General features: G+C 39.2%; 1 long non-coding RNA gene across 1 annotated transcript in view; it reads left to right on the top strand.

Moving 5' to 3' along the window:
* The window catches only part of LOC114557957 (uncharacterized), a 34,060-nt gene extending 31,521 nt beyond the window's left edge, over positions 1–2,539 (top strand). Inside the window, exon 3 of the long non-coding RNA XR_003692872.1 lies at positions 2,165–2,539. This is a non-coding gene — a long non-coding RNA (uncharacterized LOC114557957). The remainder of the gene's footprint in view (positions 1–2,164) is intronic.
* The last annotated feature ends 15,838 nt before the right edge of the window (positions 2,540–18,377 follow it).

Below are 18,377 nucleotides of genomic sequence, written 5' to 3'. Positions count from 1 at the left end.
CCATGTAATGCATGTTGTACTCTTGTACTTGTTTTATTGTGTATTTGACACACCATCAGATTGTGTGATGTCATTGTACACATTGCATATTTTTTTTAGTTTGGTTATTTCAACAATATCCTCATGCTGCTGTTTTGAAAATGATTTTGAAACCGTTTCGGATTGTAGATCTAGATTAAATCCTGATAATAATTAGCCATATATTCTCTAGGTTGCCATGACGAACATATTTATTTCTAGACCTTCTCTAAGAAACCTTCACCTACTGTGGTCACTAATCAGTGTTTATTATGACCGACTGGTTAACGAAAACCAACAAAATGTTATGTTGTGCATTACGGAGAAGACATTTAAATTGGGTTTTTTGAAAAGCAATTAAGTTAATACTTTGTTGATACTTCTACTTTCTTTACTTTTTTTTTATATATTTTTTTATCCAAACTGAGACCAGCACCAAAACACAGTGCAGCCTAGTGGTGACCAGTGGTAGAAGAAGTATTCAGGTCCTTTACTTAAGTAAAAGTACTAATACTACACTGCAATAATACTCTGTTACAGTACAAGTCCTGCAGTGAAAATGTAGTTTAAGTATTAAAAAAAGTACTAGTAACTAAGTAGTTAGTAACTAAAGCTGTTACATTCCACCACTGGTGTTACCTTTGTAAGAATTTAACTACTTCTTTGTGTGAATGATGTACAGCAAATATTCTTTTTTTCCCTGTATTGTATATACAGGTGTTTCCTTAGGGAAATGTTGAATTATCTGTCAACTATTATTAATGTTGAACTCTTTTTCTATTTTTTTCTTTTTTAAATAAATTATCAAATGAATGTAACTTACATTTTTCCTTTTTTGTAATGTTTATGCCATTATAACTTTGTTATACTGCTCAAAAGACATTTAGGAGTTATTCCTACTTCTGGCCATGGTTGGGCTTGTTAATTTGAGATGCAACACTTGCAGATACAGTGACACATTAGCTCACAGTGAGTAATAATGTGACAGGAGCAAAAAAAACGCTCAAAGATGGCTTAGGATTCAGAGGGTTAATGCCAATAATGTGAACCCAACTCTTAAGTAAAAATCCTATAGCAGCAACCCATACACCCCAAAATACTAAAACATCCTCCATAGAATACCCTAGGGGCCTAAACCTTTTCCTGATTAACAAAACACTTTAATTTAAAAAGGCTGAAAATCTAATCATGTGCTCCCTGACCAGGTTTGAATCTACACTGTAATATATTTTCAAAGGATGTATGGTGCCATGACTTTGCTAAATGCACCTGTGCTCTGGCGGTATCTCCCAGTACAACTATATCAAGTATACTCAAATGCGTCGTACCACTTCACTATGTCTGAACATTTTGTAACCTTTGATTCAGTCACTCTGGAGTTTGTACTATATTTTCACAACTTCCTCTGTGAAGGGTGAACAGCATGTTTGTACATCGGTAAAGTTAGTCTAAGATGAGAAACATGTCAGACCTAATTAAAAGGCAGCCCGGGTGTCGCCTGACACAAAGTGACAGAATTCAGATTCCGTAAACAAAAATAAGAGCATCCAAACATCCCAAAGTAGTTCATGCTAAATGTGTTATCTTTTTATTTTTTTTGCTCACTCTCTTCAATGTGTCCTCTTGCTCCTGTGTTACTTTGATATATGTGGTTGACTCTCTGGAGTGCTGACGAGCCTTTGATACTAGAAGGGCACAAAAAAATATCTTCCCTTTGAAAAACAATTTCAGGGAGAGGGGATCAGTATAAATATGCCTTTTTATGTGCACTAGGGGCCAATGTGAATCTGATGGGGAACTTGTGATAGGCTTTTTTAAATGGCAATGCAAAATTGATGAGTGGAGGGGTCTGGGCTGTTGTCGTGTGGATGGAGATGTGACTGCATAAGGACATCAAGGCCTCACACACACACACACACACACACACACACACACACACACACACACACGACTGTGCAGATGCATGCAAATGTGGGCTGTACACAAAAACATGCATGGAAACCCACATGTGCGTGCACAGCCATACATACACAAACGAACCCATGCGCAATCGAGATATAGAGAGAGCACTCCATAGGAGAAAATGGTCTGACCAGTCGTCTCTCTTTCTCTCTCCACTTCATCCCTCCATCCCTCCTTCTTCAAGAGCCCGCTATCCCTGCTATCTGTTATCTCCACACAGCTGCAGACTGCGCCGCTCCCCACCCACCACCACCAACACCACCACCACCTCTTCCAATCTTGATGGGTATTGGAGAATGTAAGAGAAGAGTTTCCTGATAAAGCTGTCTAATGAACATACAGGAACTTTAGTAAGTTAAGCATCAAAACATCGAAGGCTGTTTGAACTTTGACTCCCCCTGTATTAGCGCAGAGTCCTTATCAGGCCTCTCGAGTGGAGAGATTAGCCACTTCCTAATGAAGTGGTGAAATCGTAAAGGTCTTACTCCAAGGCAGAGTGGATTGCTTCCAACATTTTTCACTCTGTTATCTCCCATACCCAGATTGCCATTGGAAAAAGAAAAAAAAAAAAAAAAAAGGTAAGGGTCCTCTCTCACTCCTCCTTTTCCTTCTTGGGTTTCAGGTCACACACAAAAATATGACATCAGATCAAGCAAATACCTGCCAAAAGTAAACAATAATGTCAAAGATGAACACTGAGAAAATAACGTACTTTTCGGGATACTACATCTTCCTCGCAGTAGCTTCAGCTGTCAATGTAGACTTCTTTTACTTTTTGACCCTAAGCAGTTGTTAGGAATGGAGATACATTATCTAAATGTTCCCCTGTGTTTCAGTCAATCAGGGGGCTGCAGACGACTTATAAATCTTACATGCCTCTTCTTCCCAGTGAGGTCAGACACACATTGCATATTCAAAACCTGCATTAAGACACCCACCCTTTTTTACCATTTCCTGTACCTTTTGCAGCCCCAATCAAAACACCATTTTCATCAACCATCAGATTATCATACAAATAGACCAGATTGTGATATATGCAAATGAAGAAAATATGGAGCAATGATCTGTCTGCATAATGAATGTGGTCTTTGTTAAACGGTCATCAGGTTTACCACTGCTTACATCTGTACCATTGTTGATGGACATGAGGATGTGATGGTGGTATTCTTGACTGACTTGCATGCCTTATTAATATTCTTGGGTGGGCATCCAGTTTTAACCTTAATCAGGGGAGGTAGATGAATACATTATGTTTTGAGTGTTAAATTTATGTAATTAAATAATTTAAAGCTATAACGTGCATAATACTAAACCTCTAACCTTATGTTAGTTCATGTTGTTTACTCTTCAGTGTTTACATTGTATACATTGTATTAGGCATTTAATCATCCTGACAGACACAGAACTTTGAACTTTTATAACTGAAAGAGCAGAATAATTGCTGTCCGTATCTATCAAATCTAATTATATTCCAGCAAATGATAGCAAAAAGCAAGCATGTAGAGTGAGAAACCTTTCTAATGTACACTCCCACTTACTCATACTTTTTAGTATAATGCATATTCCGGCTGATGCATTATTCACAAATTAAGAGCCAGAAATTTCAGTTTCCACCTAAAACCAAGCTTTTTAAACAGACAGGAGAGCGAGAGTACAAGAAGTGTTGTCAGTTCTGGCCAGTGTACAACATGCATCTCAATCCCTGTAATAGCACTCCTTATTCTGACACATGTTAATAATTAATTGTTAAGTGATAAGCCTCGCTCAAGCATGAGAAATAGCTGGGGCCCAGAAATAAATATGAAAACGCGTTGCAGTATAATTCATAAGGTTGTGTTCGATCAGTGTAGGCGTCTCTCAGGGTTCTCCATTATTTATAAATATAGCCTAATATGCTTCAGACTTCCTCTTTCTGACTTGGGTCATTAATGGTCTCCTCTCATGGTTAGATTCAAAGACAATGATTGACCATGTGATTTCAAAATGTGAAGTTGAATGCCAAATTGTGATAGTTCATGTAGAAATATGAACTTATTAACTTGTTTTATTTGTTTGTAGTGGTGCAAATCTGCCCCTTCCCTCCACTCAGTCTATTCTGACTCTACTAATCTTCCCTATCATTGTTTCATTCTCACTACTTGTTGTGTTACTTCTATGTAGCGTGGGGACTCATTGTCTTACTGTGCTGTAAACATGACATGGCCCAAACATCCTGCAAGCACAATTTTTCCAAAGACGTGCTACTTATCATTACTCATTACACCAATCCTCAGGAGGGCTTCTAAGTTTGATTAGTACCAATAGCAAGAGGTGAACACCTAATGAGATTTTTATGGACTTTTCCTTCCAACTTCATTAGCTTTTTATGAATGAGCGGCGGGTGGGAGGTCTCCTCATGAAATCCCCATATGCATGAAAGAGCAAAGGAAGAAGTGGTTAGGATGGAGTTAGGGAGGGATAGATGGTGTAAGAGAGAAAACAGGAATTTTTCGTGGCAGGAGAGAAGCTCTCTCTAGAGACTCTCGCAGATAGACCTGCGAGAGGCTCCCATCAGGCAGAAGCCGAGGAGCCTTAAGTGTCTTATACGAATTCAATACAGCGGTTAAAAATACCAGAGGGAATATCACATTCATATCTCTGTCGCTCGCCTCACTTAATACTGGGATGGTTGGCTGGGTGGATGGAAAAGAGGAGAGGAACTGAGAGGAAAGGGCTTTCATTTGGCCCTCTCTCTCTCTCAGCCTCAGTGACAGTTAATGCTTGATGTAGCAGTCAGCAGCTGCTGGGTAACTCCTTTCTACACAGGCTATTGATGTAATGAAAGCATCCCACCAAATGCAATTACATTTAAGTCAGTAACTGAGACGATATAGCTATTTTTCACAGTAGCTTAATTATCACAACCATCATCATTCACACAAGTGGAAAACTTTAGTTTTTTGTTACTTGGGTCCCTCCAAAGTATTGGTTTATCTGCAGATGGCTTGTTTAAGGGCCAGAAACTATATCCTTAAGGGGATTACAGCTACAGTGCATATAGCACAGTGAAACAAAAATGTGCTATTTAAAGTTTAAGTACAATTAGTACTGTACTACATGCTGTTGTGCAATAGACACCAGCAAGGACTGTTTGTGGGAGTTTGCTTGGATTGTTTGGTCAATAACTGTGACTCAGCAATTATTTTTATCTGGTGCTGAGATTTCTGGCTCTTAACCCTGCTTTTTGGCTTTGACTGTATTTTCTTCTGCCTTGTGTCCCTGGAACAGATTCTTCCTGCTCAACACCCACCTGCCTTTTTTAACGGGAGGTCTACGAGCGACTGATCGATTTTCAACACATTGTTTACAAGAAACTGTCAAATTACAAGTATTGTGTTGTACAATATTTTATAAAATTTTTACTACATTAACCTGGTTATGTGTCGTGAGAATGACAAAAAAAAACAATTAACTTTCTGTTAACCTATTGTACTGTCAGCCTTAAAGTGTGAGAAGGGGCAAATGGGAGGTGATTTGCAACTTCATGCAGCATATCTGCAGGCATATTATCTGCATTGCCATTACATGCAGGCTAAATAGTCCTTAAATGACCTCCAGTTACATGCAGATGGCAATAAAAGCACACTTCAAACGTAAATCTTGTAAATAATTTGTTGAGGAAAGTTGAGGGTGATTTAACATTCTTTTATGAAGAGACAATTCTCATAATTTACCTTTTGTGAAGTAAATTATCATTACTACTGCTATTAAGTGCTGCAGTTTTTAATTATAAACTGCAAAATGACCAGAATCACTCAATAGTCATAAAACACATCTTATGCTCTTTGTGTGAATAAATAAATAAATTCCTGTATGGTTTGACAGAAACCTGGTGAGAAAGAGAAGGAGATGGGTGATATCTCACACATTTCTACTGATGTTCTGAGTGGCCATGTTGTTCTAATTACATATCTGTGTTTGTGTGTGTGTATTTATTCATGAGAGAGTGATACAATGCATTCAGAATCATTGCAGATTGCGTGGAAGCCTCACTTTGCTTTGTTTAACTCCCTCTATGGTGATTACAAAAAAATAAATGTAATTGGTCTGCAAGCATTGTGCCATTGTTTGGCTTTATCAATTAAATTAACCACCATTCCAAATCCTCCCATTGTGCACGCAGAGCGACTCTTATCAGCAACTGTATCATGGCAGTCAGGAGAAAATGAGCATTGCCTTCTGTTATTCAACAAACTCATCATAAAACAATACGAAAGACACTCTGCGTTTCTGTCTTTCTTCCACTCGCTCTCTTCTCTTTCTTCCAGCCCGTGCACACTGCTATGTCTTCTTCTTTCCCATCTTCTTCTCCTCCTCTTTAGCCGCTCTTGGCTGCTCTCCAGTCTCACTTAAACCCATTAGCTCTATTACTGAAATTATTTTCCTCCCCGGCCATGTCTTTGTGCAGAGGGAGTGAATTTCACAGTTATCAGAAGCTGTGGAGAATAGGGAGGAATGGCTGTGAGTCACTGGTGTGTGTGTGTGTGTGTGTGTGTGTGTGTGTGTGTGTGTGTGTGTGTGTGTGTGTGTGTGTGTGTGTGTGTGTATGTATTATGCTCCTTGGCTGCTCATGGTTGCTTCTTAATTGATGCTTCTTTGTCCTGGAGGAGCTATGAGGAGAGAGGCAGGGACGGGATGAAAGAGTCGTATGCATTGACCTCATTGTGCCATTTGAGGGCAGTGCAGTCTCAGGGTTTTGGGTAAACACACAGGCCATGTGCACACTTTGCTCTGTACTAACAAAGGGGACGATGTAAAAGTTTTGCCTCTTGTTTCCCTATTTAAGAATCTACAGATTAAAGAAGGATGTGTTACATGGTTAAGTTAAAATTAAGTTTGAGGCTCCTGTACTTTCTCAGTACCAAAGTGTGTTGAGGTTTGTATTCAATGTATTACTGTAATCAATATATTACTAACTTTCCTAGTAGGCATACATGCCTCGATTTGAATGATTTCAATAGTGTAAATCACTAAATGCATACGAACATAAGCAGAGTGTAGTGGGAGAAGAAGTTGGTTTTCTGTTATGTACACTGTAATTTAGATTTCACATTCAACATAAAATATGATAACATGATTAAAATAAAAGATTGCAGGTTTTCATAAAAAGAATAATTCCATAACTCTGTAAATACTGGGGCAGTATATGGAGTATAGTTTGAGGCGTATATAGCAGATATAAATTATTGGGTGATTTAATACCCCAAACTGTAAAGTCAACATGTGCTACACATTTTCTGATGCAGGAATAACATAAATAAATATTTGTACTTTCAAACCTATTAGACTGCAGCAAGAAATAATTGATTGAAATATAATTTATTCTAAACATAATAATTTAAAAGGCAATGATTTTCAGAAATAGTTTTTGAGATGTTTCCATCGAAGCTATGCTTTATCAGCATGCCTGAAACTCCAGCTAGAGGCTATGCTGCACAACAAATATTATTCTTGGCTTGACTGCCTGCTATATTTAACATTGTGTTTCTGGTTTTCTCATAGAGATGTCAAAGGATGTAATTTATTGAGATGTTGTGCACACATGTGGACGGTTAGGCAGATTTCCTCTTGACGGGATGTTCTTTTAGAGTTGTAACAGAAATATGAGCAAACCTTTTGATTTTAAAAGCTATACCACCACATGTGTTAAAGTCTCTTTTTCTTACCTGCACACGCAAGCGCTTTTTCTTTCTCTCCATATCCATCCTGCTTTGGCCTTAGCACTGGATCACTCGTTTTGCTCTGTGTAAAACAAAGGCAAATAAGCTTGTCGGAGAGAAGCATGGCGACGCACCAACATCAGACATAAAGACAGGCCGGCCTTCAAAATAACTAGGTGCACGGCATTTTAAAGAATTTTTATAACTGCACTCACATACATGTGTCAGTTTATAGTCTCACAAAGGACCATTTTTTTTGCTGTGGCATCCTGCACATGCTGAAGCTTCTTGATAATAGTTATTTTCATTTCACGGAACCGCGTTTTGCTCTTTTAAGAATAAAGAGATGACCGTGTCGCCACTCTAAGTAGTGTTTTGGTACCCACTAAGAGAATCAGGGGTTCTGTGGAAATAGCCATTGCACCAAGTTGAAGGTTTTTAACATAGTAACTGCCCTGCTGTTGCACTGTTGCACCACAGCGCAAAAGTGTTTGAAAACTTAGGAGGGGGCTTCTGTGTTGTCTTTTAGTAAATCTGTGGAAAGGACTATCAGATTTTACAACAGCAGATATATTTTCATAATTGTAACTGAAGTAAACATAACAATATTAACACAAAAAGTATGCCTTGTAATTGCTTTACCATAAAAGCTTCATGTGGTGTACATGGTCTTTTCAGGTGTTTACTAAAAAATCTTAAGAGAAAGAAGAGTGCCGATTACAACACACACACACACACACACACACACAGTATATACTGCATGTGTGGTTGTGCAGAGCTGTATGATTGATAATGTGATCTAGTGATCCCTCCTGAGTAGCGGCACGGGGCTCAACAGCAGCAGTGGCTCTATGCTTACTCGACCATAACACACCCTGCTCTCACTGGGGCCTTCTTATATTCCTGTGTGTGTGTGTGTGTGTGTGTGTGTTGTGTGTTTAAGGGAAGTGGCTGTATATATTATTGCATTTTGTGGAAATGTGGAGGCTGTTCTCATGTGAATGCGTTGGAATGTGACTACACCTTATGCAGGTGGATTTATCAATAGAAACTGTAATTTTTCTCCCAAGTCCCCTAATTTTTAGGCCTGCACAGTGAACACCTTTTGAGCCATATTCCTTTCACTGTTATTATCCATCCTACACCTCTGTCCCACTGTCTGTGTGTGTGTGTGTGTTGTATGTGTTTGTAGAGACAGAAAGAGAGAGCTAATTCCAGGCACCTCCTTGTCATTGTTGTGTTTTGAATATCACCTCCCTCCTTCCTCTCAACCTCTCCCTCCCTCCCTCCTCTCCACTCTTTCTCCTTTCGACTTCTTGCTGCTTGTTTCCTGTGACAGGGGAAGTGGCAGCTCCTGGTGACCCTTGACCCCTGGCTGGTCACTTAGGCAGATACGTGGGACGTTGAGGACTTTGTTGGAGGGCGACAAGGACTCTGAGAAAGCAAGGCCAGCCCTAATCAGATGGAGGAGGGAAACAGAGGAGGAAGGAGTTATTGTTTGTTGTTGTGACTTTAGACGCTGGAGGAAAATGGCTTCAATATATCCCTCCTCTTTAATATGACCAGGGTGACAATTAAAACCATCTGCAAGTCAATTGCAGACTGCAGTCACTAGTGGATGAAATCCTTGAATCACATTCCATAACAAGGTTTTTTAAGATGCTTTAAAGAAAAAAGTGTATATATGTGTATGTATGTGTGTATTTATATCTATATCTATATATCTATATCTATATATATCTATATCTATCTATATATAGATAGATAGATAGATAGATAGATAGATAGATATAGATATCTATATATAGAGATATAGATATCTATATATCTATATATATAGATATCTATATATATATCTATCTATATAGATAGATAGATAGATAGATAGATAGATAGATAGATAGATAGATAGATAGATAGATATCACACAAATAACAGTAAACCCTTTATAGAAGTAATAAGGTCACTATAGCATACCACAAATGCACTGTTTCTGGGTTGAGGGCAGGGTTCTTGTGAAACCATTAATTAATGAGTTCATATATTTGCGAAAATAGAACAATTCAAATGTAATTTTTTTTATAAATTACTTCACTATAATAGGGAAATGTCTTCTGCAGACATTCCATTGTCACTAACTCAAATTTCATTCACAAGGGCAGTACAGTCTGAGCGTACCCTCATCATTTGGTTGCTGCACTCAAAACACCAACAACAGGATGCAAAACAACAGTTCACAATGTACACAACACACCCCAAAACATCATCAAAACCCCTCCTTTGCCTTTTTTCTCATATTGTTTTGTTTTCCATGGGACCATGTTGTCTCAAAGGCTCAGTTAATGAATTCCAGACAATTAGTGGGATTGAAATTTATTGACAGAACAGCAACGAACCAGCCTGCCTTCCTGCCTGGCTGCGTGGCTCTCATTGTCCAGAGTGTTCGGAGCATATGCTATTGAGCTGCGCTGCTTGCTTGACAGCAAAGGGCTGGTTCAATTACATCAATTGCTTGATGACTGAGGAGAGAGCAGCGGGGCCATGCATGCTAGTTTGTGATAAGAGGGGAACTCTGCAGCGCTGCGGCCCTTATTATGCAAGTCTGACAGTAACCTAGAAAACCTAGGAAATTTTACACAATACAAAGCATATGTTTCTTGTTTCTTTTTGGGAGAAAATTGATTCCAAGAAAGTAATGATGTAGACAATGTGGGGCTGACCAAAGCACTCTGACACAAACTACTGTACTGTTTGGGGTGGGTGGTGTATTCATGCAAATGGATATTCCTTTTAAGTCAGCTGCACATTCACATTCTGTCCTGGCGGGATAAAGAATGGAAACGTATGCAGCAGCTCACCCGCATAATGATTACTTTGGGTTTTTATTGTTTTCAGTCACGGATGATTTTAGATAAACTTGTTGACATAACGGCACAACCTACCACAATTTTTTTTTTTAACATTCTCTCCACTTTTTTCTCGATTTGGTTGCTGACCAACTAATCTTTCAAAAAACTCAAAGAGAAATACATCTAAAAATGTAGTTTCCTCAATTATTGAACCGAATAAGAAATTGTGTACAAAAAGTACAATGAGCCAAATCAGAGAGCCACAGTTTGTTTTTGTACATATTTTTGGGATTCTGTATGCTTTATATGCATGTATATGTTGGATATATTATGGATTATTTTTGTCCCAGAACAACTTGTCTTTGTCTTCTATCCTTTGTTCCCAGAGAAAGACACAACACTGTGACATTCAGTATTATTTATGGCAGGCTTTGAATTGACTCCTCAGCCCAACAAACTGCAGTTAGCTAGTTAGCTAGGAGCATTCTGTTTGTGTCAACAGCCCCCTTTGTGTGTCTGGAGTGATTTATTATGTAAAAGAGGGTTGGTCGGGGGGAGCAGGGAGGGTGACACTGACCTTCCTTTAATTAACACTGATGGAGACCAAGGTGAGAGGCAAGATGATGAAGATGGATCTTCCCACATAAATCATCCTTCCTCCAGGCTGGTGTGTTTTGTCTAAGTGTGTGTGTGTGTGTGTAAGTGTGTGTGTGTGTGTGTAAGTGTGTGTTAACGCCTTTTCTAACAGAAATAACCTTGTGGTTCACAGGTTAAATGAACGTTTGGGTAGGTGCAGAACCTCCATTATTTACCCCCAATGGGCTCCTCTTTGTGGTTATTTGCTCAAAGGTTTAATTGATTAATGCTCCCACCCCATTCAATCTATTTTTTGTTTAATATTTCTAATGTACTTTTTCTGTGTTCCTTTTAGGAAAGTCAGCTGTTTTGAATGATGACCACACTAAGACAGCAATATGTTGTACACAGCTGGAATAAGCTTCTCCACATACAGAGCTCTACATAATCACGTTTATTCTGATTTTAATTTCTTTTGAAGGTGCATACATCTAAAAATAAAGCATGCAACATGTTATTTAAAATGACTCATATTGCACTTTCATAAGCATCTGAAAGACTGATTCAACATTTGGTCAATGCAAAAAAAACAACTAATCACTTTGATATAGTGTAATGCTAATGAAATATTTAGGACCTCAATCAAGACCGAAAAACTGTTCAGGTATATTTGGAAATCTAATAACGACCCATCTTTTGTGCAAGGCACTCCTGACAGTCTGATTTAGATAAGCCAATGTGTAATTATTCACAGAATCTAGCTCTCCTTGCCGCTGATTTCTGCAGCACTTCAAAGGCAAACGCAAACCTTCTATGGCTGTGCCATGTGTCAGCCATGTTAACTGCTTATTCTTTTCTCAGGCAGGTTAGTAATGCGGCCTGACTGCCCCGCCCCCAGTCCCACCTCAACCCGTAGCTACTTTAATGCTCACCCCTGACACTTTCAAAGGTCCATTTCTTAACATATTTGGTGCTTTTGCTGCGGTACCACTGCTTCTCTGCCATGATGAATTGTTAAGAAAAACACACCAACTACAGGGCCTACTGTGCAACCAGCATCTTATTTTTTGCACATTTACAAATTCCATTTCATGTTATAAGACATTTAAATCATGTGTGATTATTATTATGACAATGTGTCAACACACAGAAATGTGAGAACCGGTGCTGCAGTTGGTCACCATGTTGGTTTGTTTTTATTTATTCCTATTTCCATAAATTTCCCGAGGGCAATTAGTCACCACGCTGCATGCTGGTTGTTGAGGTTGTCACATTGTCAGTGTAATTGTCAGAAATGAAATAATTGAAATGTTTCCATCTTCATCCTTCCCATCAACATATTTCTAGACTTTTATGACTTGTCGAGTGTGGTCTATTATTTTGATTGAGACTTTGTGTAAGCAAATGAGCACAACATATGCTCCAATGTGCATATGCTAATCAGTTTGTTTATCAGTCAGACAGTTGGTCGGCACGCGCCACTCTGTGTGTCATTTTGTGTCTCTTGACATTTCCGCGGCGTAAAAATGTTTTATGCATTTTTATCGTTGTTTTCATTTTTTTCCCCTGTTCTTCTTCGTCTTCTTCTTGCTCTTCTTCTACCACCACTACCGCACTGTTCATAAATAATGTATTTATTTATCATGAAAATCTGTTTTGGAATTAAAGACTACCCCCACTTCAAAGACAGGAAACCTTTTGATATGTTTGATTCTCGCAGAGTACCCATTGGATTTATTCAATTTATGCAAAGAACCTCCAGGGTAATAAAGGTGGCATTTGAATACATTTGACTGGACTAAATCATATAATGAGGAGAGTTTCTGCCCTATATCATAACAAAAAAAGAGACCCTAATGCCTCAATATTAATGGATCATTTGGCGAAAGAAAAATGTTTCGCCTTGTGAACTGACAACAGCGGACAGCAGTGATTAGCTGATGTCTACATGGGTAATGATTTATTGCTTACAAGAGAACAGTCCATGTGACTCTATTGTTCTGTAAGCTACTGTAAGTTCAGAAATTTGTGTTTTGGGGAATAAAATGATTCTTTACAACTCTCTTCAAAACATCTCACAATAAATTAGACATGACCACATACTGTGTGTGTGTGTGTTGGTAATGATCATTAATTAGCATCCTGGGAAAGTTGAAGATGGGACTTAAGTCATGTGAAGAGTTTTGTCATGTACCACCATGGCTGACACACTGAAATACGCTTGCTGAATTTGCAATCAGGTTTGTATTTATATTTAATAATGTATCACTTTAAAAGGTGAAGCATAAACATTGTTTTACTGTACTCAAACTTAACACTCACAGCATATCAGAAAAAAACGAATGAAAAGAAACATAGTGTTCCATCACACCGCACTGAAGGATTTACAAAATGTAATTTTGAATCCATTTTGCTAATGTACTAATGCAAAAGAAAACATGAACCAGTGTAGATTGGTGTGTACATTAATTAACTAACTAAAAATGTCCATGTTTCCTAATTTTTTTTGCCATAGCTCCCTGTCTGGCCTCTCTGGAAGGTTGATGTTTCCACTGGACAGCTAATTATCTGGTCAACTTTACACACCTGATTGTTTACATAAATATATCAAGTTTACATGACAAAATGTCATCTTTCTGTATGATTAAGAGAAATCATTAAATGTGATGTCCATTCTCAATGTCCAATCCCTGTCAACCTAAAGCATACAGCGTCAACACATTGTAGCATTTAGCCTGGTTGGGACAAAATAATCTAATGTCGATTACCTGACACATCCTGGACTTTCTTTGCAATTCAGAGCATTAAGGCCACCTTACAGGGCCCCCTTCCTGTCCACTCCCTGTGGAAGAGTGATGTTTCCTCTGTGGACAACTAATTATCCGGGTCTGACCCTCAGCTGTCTGAATGCAGGATCCTATTAGGCAGCCAGCAGGTTGAAATCACCCCCTCCAATCCCCTTCCATCGTATATATTTATTTCCCTTCACTTCCTGCTTCTGAATATTAAGAATAGATTTTTACATGTATATGTGTGCGCTGGGGATGGGATTGATGGTGGCGGTAGGGAGAGGGTGCAGGAGGTGGGGGATACTCTGCTGATGGGTGAATGGCGGGGCCTGGAAATGACGAGCGGGCTGACTGAATGCTTGTCCATCACTCCCCATTCTCTTGGTTACAGGTGGTCTCTCATTTTCCCAACCGGCGCATATCTGCCTGCCTTCATATGACAGCCTGGGCTCACCAATTTGCATGTACGACAGACAACAAACGGGCCTGTGCATGTCAAAATAGGTGGCGGTGCGTGACAGCTTCTACACAATGCTGTCTCCTTTTGGCTTGACCCTCGACCTCGTGCCATGTCTCCTTTCATAATCAGGGAAAGGGGAAGACGGGGCGAAGAAATCATCCAGCCCTCCTTCCTGCCTCCTTCTGCTGCTGCCTCTTTGGAATAAATCTGATACCAATGCCATTAGCTATGCTTCTCCCCTCTCACTTTCTCTTATTCTTAGTCTGTTTTGTTCAGTCTTGCTGTCTGTCTGTCTGTCTGTCCCCCCCCCCACTTTGTCCCCCCCCTGTTTGTGTTTTGGCAAAAAAGCATTCCAATTTCAAGAGTGGCTCATCTCAGTTTGTCTGTTGTTTCAAGATAACATTTCATTTTTTTTTCCCCAAACGGAGATAATGAGATATGTCTTCTCTTGTTGTGACCAAATCAGTGCCAAAAAGTGAGATTGTTATGTTTGGATGCTTGCTTGTTTATTTTCATATTTTGAACTGACTTGAAAAATCTATGAAAAAAAGTTTATCCAGCAATTAAAACTCACCACTTTAAAGCAAACCTGAAGGAACATATCATTGGTTTCATCTTATCAAAAGTCATCAAATGTTCAACAAAATTGCTCTGCAGCAAGGCAGTCACAGGTTTTCTCATTATGCATCTTGTGTCGCATCTTTCATTGAAGCAACACCTACCTATTGAATACATGATGAGCTTCATATCATTTTTATCACTCTGATTAACACTGTGATAGCACAGGAAGACTAATTGCCTTTTAACACCTGTGACATTTCCCTCTTTCACTTCTATTTTAATGAGTGTTTGATATCTCAACATACAATTTTAGAAACTGCAAGCGAGAGCGCCCTTTTATTGGAAAACTTCCACCGCATTGTCTTCTGTAATTTACACATGAACTTTCCTCTCCTGATTTAAAAAGGATCACCATGTAGAACTGCATATCCAGGAGGGGGGTTTTAGACTTAAGACATAATCGCACGGCTGGGTTTTATTAAGTCTTATACTTTACATATTTAAGGAGACGTTACATCATTAGCTGGTGTTGAACGGGCCAGTGTTAAAAGTCAGAGTGGTATCAGGGAGAGGTTAACAGAGAAGGGGGCAATGGGTAATGAAGGGAGCGTTCCTGCATCAGCATACAGTAAAATAATCCTGAATTATATGATAATCAGCAGAACTTGAAACGCCATATCTCAGTCAAGGAACTTGTGTTAAAGTACTTTCCTTGATCAGAGCATGCTGGTATTTGGTGTAGGCCTTTGTTAAGTTACTTGCAGTTCTTTTCTTGCTCTACATGGCTTTGCTGCCCCATATGGTTGGGATATTTGTAATGTATTTCAATCTTCCTGTGTAATGGTTATCACTGTCCTCACGTGTAGTGTATTTCATCATTGTTAGAGAGATTGGGAGACTTTTCATACTGTGTATCAGCAAAATGCTCAGTTTTATGGACTAAAAATGAATTCCTTTTCATTATTTACATCCAGGAATCACTAGCTATATGTATGCACATTTCCCCATATTCCCAGGTTAAAATGTTTTTCTTGATTAAAAATACATATTCATGAGATTTCCCCCATGGCTTACCTTCAACATGCTGATGAACTTGTACTGACCTCATGACTAGAGACAACAAAATGTTAGTAAGCCTTTAATACTGTTATTTTTGAAGTGGCTGATTCTTATTTGAAGTGTCGAACAAAAAGAAAAGGCTACAGCTGCAAGGGCACACAACCGTGAAAACAGACAATAATCTTTGCTTAATCTCTTGTTCAGTTTAGAGGTGGCTGGCAGTCATGTGTGTAATGATAATTATTACTCTTGTCATCACTAGTGTCAAGCTTTTTAATATTAGCTGTGTCAACATTTCATAAAGGAAGACGTTCCTTTTCCTGATGCGCATGGGAACTATCAGCCCTCCGATGAAGACATCCAGTGTCATTGTCTCTTTGTTTCTTTCATTTGGTTGAGAAGCAGCGTCTGACTCCGGGGATTACTTTTAATGTTGCATTAATCCATCCCATGGAGTCTTGCGTGTTCTGCCATCGCAGGGATCATTCTTTGATATCAAATGGTGAAGAGAGAAACTCTAAAACCTCTTCAGATCCCTCTTGTCAAAACACAGGTGGAATGTGAATGTTGAAACCGCAGTGTGTTTCAACCAGTCTTCTTCTCCGCCTCTACAGTCCCAGGGAGTGGATTCACAAAGCAGAGAGCCTCAGAGAGACACAGGGAGACATAGACAGGTACAAAGAGATGAAGAAAGAAAAGACACATGGAAATAGAATGAGTAAGTAAGTAAGTAAGTAAAATTTATTTATAAAGCGCTTTTCACAGATAAAATCACAAAGTGCTGTACAATAGAAGAGGTAAAACAAACAATGTAGAATGTGTATACATATGTGAAATTAAAGTGACACTAGTGAAAACCCATCAGCCAAAAGCTTTCCTAAATAAACATGTTTTCAGATCCTTTTTAAAAGAGACAACAGAGTCTGCCAGACGCATGGACAGGGGCAGGGCGTTCCATAGTCTGGGAGCAACAAACTCAAAAGACAGGTCCCCTCGGGTCTTATAACGAGTCTTAGGGACTACAAGCAGGTTCTGGCCAGCGGACCAAGAGTCCGGCCAGAGGAATACTGACTTCAAAAGGTCCAGGATGTACTGTGGGGCCTGACCGTTTAAGGCTCTGAAAGTCAGCACTAAAATCTTAAAATCAATCCTGAATTTTACCGGGAGCCAATGGAGAGCCGACAAGACTGGAGTGATATGAGACCTTCGAGGAGCACCTGTTAAAAGCCTAGCAGCAGAATTTTGAACAATTTGCAGTTTGTTCAGGGCAGACTTATTCAGACAAGTAAAAACAGAGTTGCAGTAGTCCAGTCTTGTTGATATGAAAGCGTGAATTATCATTTCCAGATCCTTTTTGACAATATTTTGCGTATTTTACAGATGTTCCTAAGATGATAAAAGCAATTTCGGACGAGCTGTTTTGAGTGTGTCTCCAAAGACATGGCCTGGTCAAACACAACCCCAAGTTTCTGAGGCTGGATTTGACAGAGGGGCCCAGAGAGCCAAGGTGCTGTTTGATCAGCGGGATCTTATGGTCTGGAGCAAAGATCAGCGTTTCAGTCTTGTTTGAATTTATCTGCAGGTAGTTAGTGGCCAGCCAGTCTTTGATGGAGGACACACACTCTAGGAACAGAGACAAACGATGGAACTCAGCGTCATTAAAAGAACAATACAACTGGACATCGTCGGCATAGAAATGATACGATACATCCTTAAAACAACCAATAATTTGACCAAGTGGCAAAATGTACAGTAAAAACAAAATAGGACCCAAAACTGACCCCTGTGCCACTCCGCAGGACAAATTGGACACATCCGACTGTACATTGTTTACAGCAACATTAAAGGTTCTGTCATGAATATAGGAAGAGAACCACTGAAGTACCGATCCCGAGAGTCCCATCTCATTATGAAGCCGATTGATCAGTATACTGTGATCCACAGTGTCAAAAGCAGAAGTCAAATCAAGAAGTACAAGTACAGTGTAGCGGCCAGAGTCTGATGCCATCATCACATCACTAGAGACTTTGATAAGGGCTGTTTCAGTAGAGTGTAATTTTCGAAAACCAGACTGAAAAGTATCAAACAGGTTGTGCTTCTCCATAAAGGAGGTCAGCTGGCATGCCACTACTTTTTCCAAAATTTTAGAGATAAATGGAAGTTTAGATATGGGCCTGTAGTTATTAGGTTCTGAAGGGTCAAGATTGGGCTTTTTAAGGATCGGGTTTACCACAGCGTGTTTGAAGTAGCCAGGGACTGAGCCAGATCTAAGTGACATGTTAATTATTTTTTTCCACACAGGGGCCGACAATATCAAACATTTTCAACAATAAAGTTGTTGGGACAATATCAGCGGGGCTCAAGACGGTTTCATGTTTCCTGTTATGGTCTTCACATCCTGTAG

The sequence above is a fragment of the Perca flavescens genome, chromosome 6, assembly GCF_004354835.1.
Source record: "Perca flavescens isolate YP-PL-M2 chromosome 6, PFLA_1.0, whole genome shotgun sequence".
NCBI lineage: Eukaryota > Metazoa > Chordata > Actinopteri > Perciformes > Percidae > Perca > Perca flavescens.
The sequence above is the reverse complement of the archived record's forward strand: the minus strand, read 5'-3'. Positions and strand labels throughout refer to the sequence as shown.